The 8,344-nt window shown below is 40.7% G+C and overlaps 1 long non-coding RNA gene across 1 annotated transcript; it reads right to left on the bottom strand.

Moving 5' to 3' along the window:
- Positions 1 to 4,283: 4,283 nt before the first annotated feature.
- Positions 4,284 to 7,169, bottom strand: LOC107973713 (uncharacterized). The gene is made up of 3 exons (XR_001716107.3): positions 6,774 to 7,169; positions 5,878 to 6,476; positions 4,284 to 4,843 (listed from the first exon to the last, which is right to left on the bottom strand). It is a non-coding gene; the product is annotated as an uncharacterized LOC107973713 (long non-coding RNA).
- Between the last annotated feature and the right edge of the window lie 1,175 nt (positions 7,170 to 8,344).

Raw genomic sequence — 8,344 nt, 5'->3', positions numbered from 1 at the left:
AGAGCAACAAAAACTCAAATCGACTTCAAACTCTATTTTTTTGAGCAAAAATCAGAGATGCCATATAGCATAGAGATTGAATGTGGCTTGGGAGACCTGTGGATGTGGGTCTAAATTCTGACCCTGCCTCTACCAGCTGTGGCACCTGGGACAAGTTACTTTGTCTCCTGAGCCTCAGTTTCCTCCTCTGTGGAGAGATAATTTCCAAAGATTATGATGAAGGTTGAGGGAAGCAGTGTATATGAAGTGCTTAGAGTGTATGAGATTCAGGCACGGTAAGCGTTCAGCCATTGGTAGCTGTTACTATAAAGATGGTGTCTCCTGTCCCTGACTCTGTGGATGCAGACAGATGCAGTTATAAAGACTCCTGAGTCCAAGCGCAGGGCTGTCAGGGGGGTGTGGTCCTGGAAGCAGGACTTCTGAAGGCAAAGAGGGTTCTTCAGCGGGAGAAGGCCTAACAAGAGAGCCACTTAGACCAGACAGTGTTTGCTCTGGGGAGCTTCTCCAGACGACAGCCACAATCTGCTCGGGCCTTTGTCCACCATTTAATAAGACACAACACATATGCGCACAGGCTTTATTTGATAAAAAGCTGGGTATATTGGGCAATTTACCATGAAAGCCAAATCTCTGCTGTAAGAATTTACCAATTCTTTCTCTTAAGTCAAACTTGTCCAGCCCCCAACAAATACTTTAAAAAGTAAAAAATGGGCCAGGTACGGTGGCTCACACTTGTATTCCAAGCACTTTGGGAGGCCAAGGCGGGCGAATCACGAGGTCAGGATAGAGACCATCCTGGCTAACACAGTGAAACCCATCTCTACTAAAAATACAAAAAATTAGCTGGGTGTGGTGGCGGGCGCCTGTAGTCCCAGGTACTCGGGAGACTGAGGCAGGAGAATGGCGTGAACCCGGGAGGCAGAGCTTGCAGTGAGCCGAGATCGCGCCACTGCACTCCAGCCTGGGCGACAGAGCAAGACTCTGTCTCAGAAAAAAAAAAAAAAAAAGTAAAAAATTCCTTTAAGTAATTAACTCTCCTCTAAGAAATCTGGAAAGTAGGAAGAAACCAGAGTCTCCCTGGAGAGCAGCGCCTGTCTTTTTGCAGCATGACCATCACCTGCCTGGCTCAATCACTCACCTTTTTGGAATTGCCTGGTGACCTCTCTACTTCCAAAGACACTTAACCCGAGCCACATGAGGATTCTGGGGTGGGCCCTAAATGCTTATTGCCTGCACATCATTTGCTTATTAGGTTCTCTGTGTTCCTAATATTCTTTGTTTTCCCATCGCCCTCTACCTACTCGCAGCATCTGAATCAGGGTGGCCACTGTCAATACAGTGCACCAAGGGTGGTTCTTCATCCAGTTCTTTAATTTGTTAAAGAGAAGTCTCCTCACACAGTGCCTCCACTCATTCACGACACAGACATTTACTGATGCCCATTTGTGTGCCAGATACTGGTCTAGACACTAAAATGTGGGGAGGGATGAGCCATCGTCCCTCCCCAGCAGGAGCTCAGCATCCAGCGAGACACATGAACAAAGACAGGAGAGGCAGGTAGAGTCGCAGCTTACAGGCCTACACCGGTGCTTCCCAGCCCACCTCCTGTGCCACAGTAACTGAGAAACTAATTTAAAACGCAGCATCCAGGCCCCAAACACCAGAACTACCAAATCAGAATCTCTGGGTGTAAGACCTTGAAATCTGCATTTTAACAATGGTGTCTAAAATACTCCCAAGTTTAGTACTCACAGATCTGTCCTACACCCCACTGAAGCTTTAGCCACATCTGTGCCTTTAGTCACATCTGTACATTTTTGTGCAGTAGCACAGGCTCATTGGGGGTCTATTTCTATGTGGCTCCTAGGGGCCCATAGGACTGAAGGAGGCATCAATAATGGGGCAGAACCCATGAAAACTCTTGAAGAAACAGAAGGGCTGTGGCTTTGGGAACTCAGGACGAAGGGACTTCACCCCACCCCAGCATTGTGACTGCTGGGAGACCTTGGGGTGCAGCATGGGAACAGTGGCAGCAGTCATTGCCTACTGGAATGGAGGAGCAGGAGCAGAGGACATTATGTGGACAAGCTGGAGTGAATAGAGCCACACTCTGGCATTAGAGAGGAGCAGAGAGGAAGTAGCCAAGAGGTCAGTGTTTCTGATCTAGCATGGCTTTGCTGCTTCCAGGGACCTCTTGATGCATTCATGGAACTTGCAGGGGTTGGGGAGGTGGGTGAGCTATTCACACCAAAGCTGCCGGTGTCTCAAGTTGTCTGCATGGAGAGAAATGTTTCTGAAGCATACAGCACCATTGCTGCTGCAGGCTTCATGTGCATGAGTTTGACTATAGCCGTGTTCTCCAGGAAACTGTCATGGGCCAACATGCTATGTGCATATATCCTAGATGGGCCACTGGTCTATCAAACCTAGTGAGACAAGTCCAGCTCTCAGGTGAGCACAGGTTAGGCTCAAAAACCGGCTCTGCTACACTGGTTTCAACTTTGTTCTCATCATATGCACTTGGCTAATGGATTCTGTCCCTTGAGAGATCACAGTTAAACTAGACCATCCTGCAGATCTCTTGATACCCAGCCTCAAACACCCCTAACTCGATGTTGCTTTCTTCCTAAGCTCCACATTGGGTGGTGGAAATGATATTCGCTTTAACCCATTGAATCCCAGCTCTGCCACTAACTCGTTGTGTGACTTTGGGAAAGTTGTTTACCTTCTTTGAGCTTCAGTTGCCCCATCTATTAAATAATAATGTATATTTCACAGTATTGCTTTATAAATATCAGCCCCTTTCCATTTCTCTATAGTTCAGTGTCATAAGTAATAGGCCCATGTTTTGACATTTGAAAAGACATATTTATAGTCAGCCACTTTGTTCATAACTTCATATATTAATTTTAGTTTGAACATTTCATTAATGGAAAATACTTCAGATATAGCAGAAAATTCTCCAGAGATATTTTTCAATGGGTGGTAGGTTTTAAAGTATCTCTGTCTTTTGGAATGGATGGCAGACAGTTAGCCTGCCTTTTGCCTGAGAAATCAGACTAATTACTGGTGAGGCTTCGCTAATGGGGTCCTTTGTGAACTCTCTCCCTAAATGAGAAATCTTTAACTTTTCACAAAAATGCAATCTCATTTGTGCTGCTGATTCCTAATATTTTGAAATAAATGCATGGCCTCTGGGCTTTTGTAGTCAAATAGCCCAAATCAAACCAAGCTGCTCTGCTAGGAGAAAAGTATTTTGTGTGAATCTCCTGGAAGAAACTTTTAGAACCAGTTTGGAGTTAACATAAGCAAAGACTGGCTGTAGCCTGCTATGGGGCAAGATTCATGGAACTTGCAGGGTTTGGGGAGGTGGGTGAGCTGTTCACACCAAGTGGGCCTGGGCTTAGAGTGCGGGTTTACCCTGTTTGGGCTGAATTGGCTTGTTCAGGTGCTTGAACAATAAATTCTGGCATGTTTCAGAGCTCTGTTTATAAGAAGCTGGCAATTTTCCTGACCCCAAGTTGACTGCCACCCATAGACACAGGATCAGGGTTCTTTCTGTATCTAAGGCAGAGGAGACAAAAGGTCAGGAAAACCATTATCTGCCCTGCATCAACTTGAAATAAGGATAAAAGTCTGTGGAGGGTAAAAGGAGTTTGAGGCATGGGACATCCTAATAATGACAGGGTCATCCACCAGCAGGAGGCCATTCAAAGAGAGCTTGAAACAGACTGATACACATGGGAATGCTGATAGGAGGAGAGGAATGGGCAACCCAGGGCTTGGCAGAAATCTGGAGGAATCCAAAAACAACCCAGAGCTGAGCTGTAACCCATCAGGTCAGCTGGAGGGAGCTGCTCCGGTAGAATCTCCAGTGGCTGTAAAGGGGATGTCTGAAATGTTCTACTTAATAGTCTTTCCTTCAAATTTCCTTCTTAACAAGGTCTTTCACAACCACAACTCTTGAGTTATGGGGTCAAAATGGAACTTGGAGATGCTAGGTGCCTTTAGATTCCTTTTGTAATATTGAATGACATTAAGTTGCTTCCTAGCTGACCCTAAGCTCTTCCCCTATTTTATTTTCACCAGCTCCACTAGTTCGTCCTGAAACTTTGAGAAGGGATGGTTGTCTGCCCCATAAAGGTTTGGGATATTCTGGGTCCCCAGTCTGAACTGATGGTGGAATGGAAAGAATCCTTCATTTTCACTTAATAAAGATATCATTCAATTAAAGAAAAGATTTGGTAGAAAACTTTAGGAAGATAAGAGACAGAGATGGTTTTAGGACATACAGATAATAAAGTTGTAAGGGGAGCTTTTGGCAAAAGTAGGAGCCCATAAACCTCTCCTGTACCTGGCCTAGAACACCTTGATCTAAAACCTCTTTTTAAATCCTTTAGCATCTCCATCTCCCATTTCATTTTTAGCATGTGTACCATCCCTGTAGAAAATAAGCTTAGGCAGAGGTCTCCATCACCACATGTAAGACTAAATAGGTCATTAAAGGCCTAAGCCTAGGCAGAGAAAGAAAACCTTTTATTTCTCAATAACCGTGATTCTCAAACTGTAGTGTGCATAAGGACCACCAGGAAAATATGTTAAAGTGTATAGAGAGTTATTCCCAGGATGTGGTTCATCCTCCTCCTCCTCCAGGATAGCACTCTGTGAGTCTTAAGTTGCTCACAACAGCTGCTGCCTCTTTTCAAAGATCACAAAGGAGCAAGATTTCCATATCCTCCCATGCAAAGCCATTTGTGTTTAATTGCCCTTCCGTTAAGAAGTTCTTCCTTAAGTATTTCATCAATTCTCTCATTGCAAGACTCATCAACTCTTGCTCTATTCTCTGTGGATATTGAAAAACAAGAAGTTAGTGTGTAATTTCTAACCCTTCATTGAATCGCAGAGTGTAAAAGCCAAACGAAACTGCAGATGTTATCTGGCACTACTCCCATATTCTACCTACATGGATGCTTGCCCAAAGATATGCATGAATTCAGTGGGTTTTAGTTTCCAGTGCCTGCAAAACATCTGAGGGAAGCGTCTGAGACACAGTTAGCTAAGCTGATCTTCCTCCGGTACTGTCCATAGAATTTAAAAATTCGATGTGGCTTTAATTTGGGGGTGGAAATGGGTGCATCCTCCCTTCTCTGTTCTGGAATATTCATGTGCACTCCTTCACCATTCCTCCAAAGGGATGTGCTTTCCATTCCTGCAATCATTTTACTTTATCAAATGAAATTACAAGATACTTAAATTTGAATTTCAGATAAAGAACTAATAATTTTTGCAATATTTGAAACATACTTTTACTAAAAAAAAGTTATTTATCTGAAATTCAAATTTAACAGGGGGTCTATATTTAATCTGGCAATCCTCATTCCAAACATTCTTGAAGTTTTTCAATTAAAACACAACACAGAACTCTTCACATCTTTGGCAATTCTTCATACTCACTAAGGGTACTCCCACCTCATGGTCTTTATACTTGAAGTTCCCTCTGCTAGAATGTTCTTCCCCAAAATACCTGCATGGCTTGATCCCTCACTTCGGGTCAGTACTCATATTTTTACTTATTAAAGATGTGTTCCTTGGCCATCTTATAGAAGCCCCACTATTACTTTTCAACTTCTTATACTGATTTATTTTTCTCTCAACACTTATTTCTACCTGGCAAAGTGTATTTTTAACTATTTGTATAGTTTATATACCTTCTCTTAAAGTAGAATAAAAACTGCATGACACAGGCACTTGGCTTTACTCATTGCTATATTTCTAGTATGTAGGCATGTAATAGGGCCATGTATTAGTTATCTAAGGCTGCATTAAAAAGTACCCCAAAATGTAGTGCTTAAACACTAGTCATTTATTATCTCTTACTGTTTCTGTGATCAGGATTTCAGGAGTTGCTTGGCTAGGTAGTTCTGGCCAAAGGTCTCTCATGAAGTTTCAGTTGGATATTGGCTGGGGTTACACACATCTGAAGACTTATTTGGAGCTGGAGGATCCCCTTCCAAGGTGGCTCATTCATATGGCTGGAAGATGTTGTTGGACGTTGGCAGAAGCATTTCTTTTTTTTTTTTCCAAGTCAGCCTCTTCACAAGGCTGCCATGACGCTTGTGTGATGTAGTCGTCAAAGTCACAGAGTTGGGAGGATTGCTTGAGGCCAGGAGTTCAAGACCAGCCTGGGCAACAAAGGGAGACCCCATCTCTACAAATATACACGCGTGCGCACACACACACACACACACACACACACAGAAACAAAGTCACACATTGTTGCTTCCTCCATAATGTACTGATCACATAGGCCAGCACTGATTTAATGTGGAAAGGCACCCGTATTAATTTTCGACTGCTGCATAACAAATTACCACAAAGTTAGCAGCTGAAAACCATACAAGTCTGTTATCTTACTGTTCTGTAAGTGAGAAATCTGGGCAGAACTTAGTAGGTTCTTTGTTTAGGATCTCACAAGTCTGAAAACAGAAACAAATACTCGTTAACAGAAAACAAATACTAAAAATATAGACCTAAATCTAAATATATTAATAATTACATGAATGTACATGGTCTAAATACATGTTAAAAGATAGAGATTATCAGAATGATTTTTTTAAAGTTCCAACTATAATATCTTCAAAAAACGTATTTTAAATATGATGATATAGGTAAGTTTAAAGTAAAGGATGGAGAAATATATACCAGGAACACACTTTTTTTAAGCTGAGTGGCTATATTAATAACAAAGTAGACTTCAGAGCAAAGAAAATTACCAGGTATAAAGAAGGGCATTCTATAATGATACAATGATCATTTCACCAAGAAGACAGAACAATCTTAAATGTGTGTGTGCCTAACAACAGAGCTTCGAACATGAAGAAAAGCTAATAGAACTGAAAGGAGAAACACATAAATTACAGTTAGAGTTCGAGATTTCATACTCCTTGCTCAGTAATGAATAGAACTAGTACATAGAAAATCTGCAAGATTGTGAGAACTGAACACCATCAGCCAACTGTATCTAACTGAAAATTTTGGAATATTCCACCCAACAATGGCAGAATTCTTTTCAAGTACACATAGAACATTTACCAAGATGGACCATATTCCATGTCATAAAATAAACTTTAACAAATTTGAAAGAATTGGAATTATACAATATATGTTCTCTGACCATAATGGAATTAAATCAGAAATCATCAACTGAAAGAGAACAGAAAGATATCCAAACACTAAATACTAATTTCAGAAGAAAAAAAAAAATTCAAACCAATAATCTAAGCTTCTTCCTAAAGAAAGTAGAAAAAGAATAGTAAGACAAACTCAGAGGAAGAAGGAGGGAAATAATAAAAGCAGAAATCAATGAAATTGAAAGCAGAAAAGCAATAGGGAAAATAAATGAAATCAAAAGCTAGTTATGTGAAAATAATAAAATTGACAAATATCTTGGAAGACTGAAAAGAAAATAGAAGAAAGACATAAATTCTATCAGGAATGAAAAAGAATATTATTAGAGATTTCACATGCATTAATAGGATAATAGGATAAGGTGAATACTATGAACAATTTAATGCTTATAGACTAAAAAATTAGATAAACTGGACCAACTCCTCAAAAACCTCAAACTACTAAAACTCACTGTAAATGAAACAAACAACCTACATAGTCCTAAAATTGTAAATAAATTAAATCTGTGGTTCAAAATCTTCTGAACAAGAAATTAAGAGGCCCAAATTACTCCACTGGCAAATTCCACCTAACCTTTAAAGAAGAAATAATACTAATTCTATACAATGTCTTTCAGAAAACATCTCATTTTATGAGGCCAGCACTACCCTGATACTAAAACTTGACAAAGACAATACAAGGAAACTATAGACCAATATCCTTCATCAACATAGACGCAAAATTCCTCGATGAAATCTTAGTTAATTGAATGCATTATAAATAAATAATAATAGTACACTAACATCAACTAGGATTTATCCTAGGAATATAAGACTGGTTTCAATAATAAATGCACAATTCACAATAGCAAAGACATGGAATCAACCCAAATGCCCATCAATGATAGACTGGATAAAGAAAATGTGGTACATATACACCATGAAATACTATGCAGCCATAAAAAGGAATGAGATCATGTTCTTTGTAGGGACATAGATGGAGCCAGAAGCCATTATCCTCAGGAACAGAAAACCAAACACCACATGTTCTCAGTTATAAGTGGGAGCTGAACAATGAGAACACATGGACACAGGGAGGGGAACAACACACACTGTGGCCTGTCAGGGGCTGGGGGGAGGGAGAGCATCAGGATAAATAGCTAATGCACGTGAGGCTT

This window comes from Pan troglodytes, chromosome 13 (assembly GCF_028858775.2).
Source record: "Pan troglodytes isolate AG18354 chromosome 13, NHGRI_mPanTro3-v2.0_pri, whole genome shotgun sequence".
NCBI classification, from domain to species: Eukaryota; Metazoa; Chordata; class Mammalia; order Primates; family Hominidae; genus Pan; species Pan troglodytes.
Note: the sequence above shows the minus strand (reverse complement) of the source record. Positions and strands in the feature narration are given on the sequence as shown.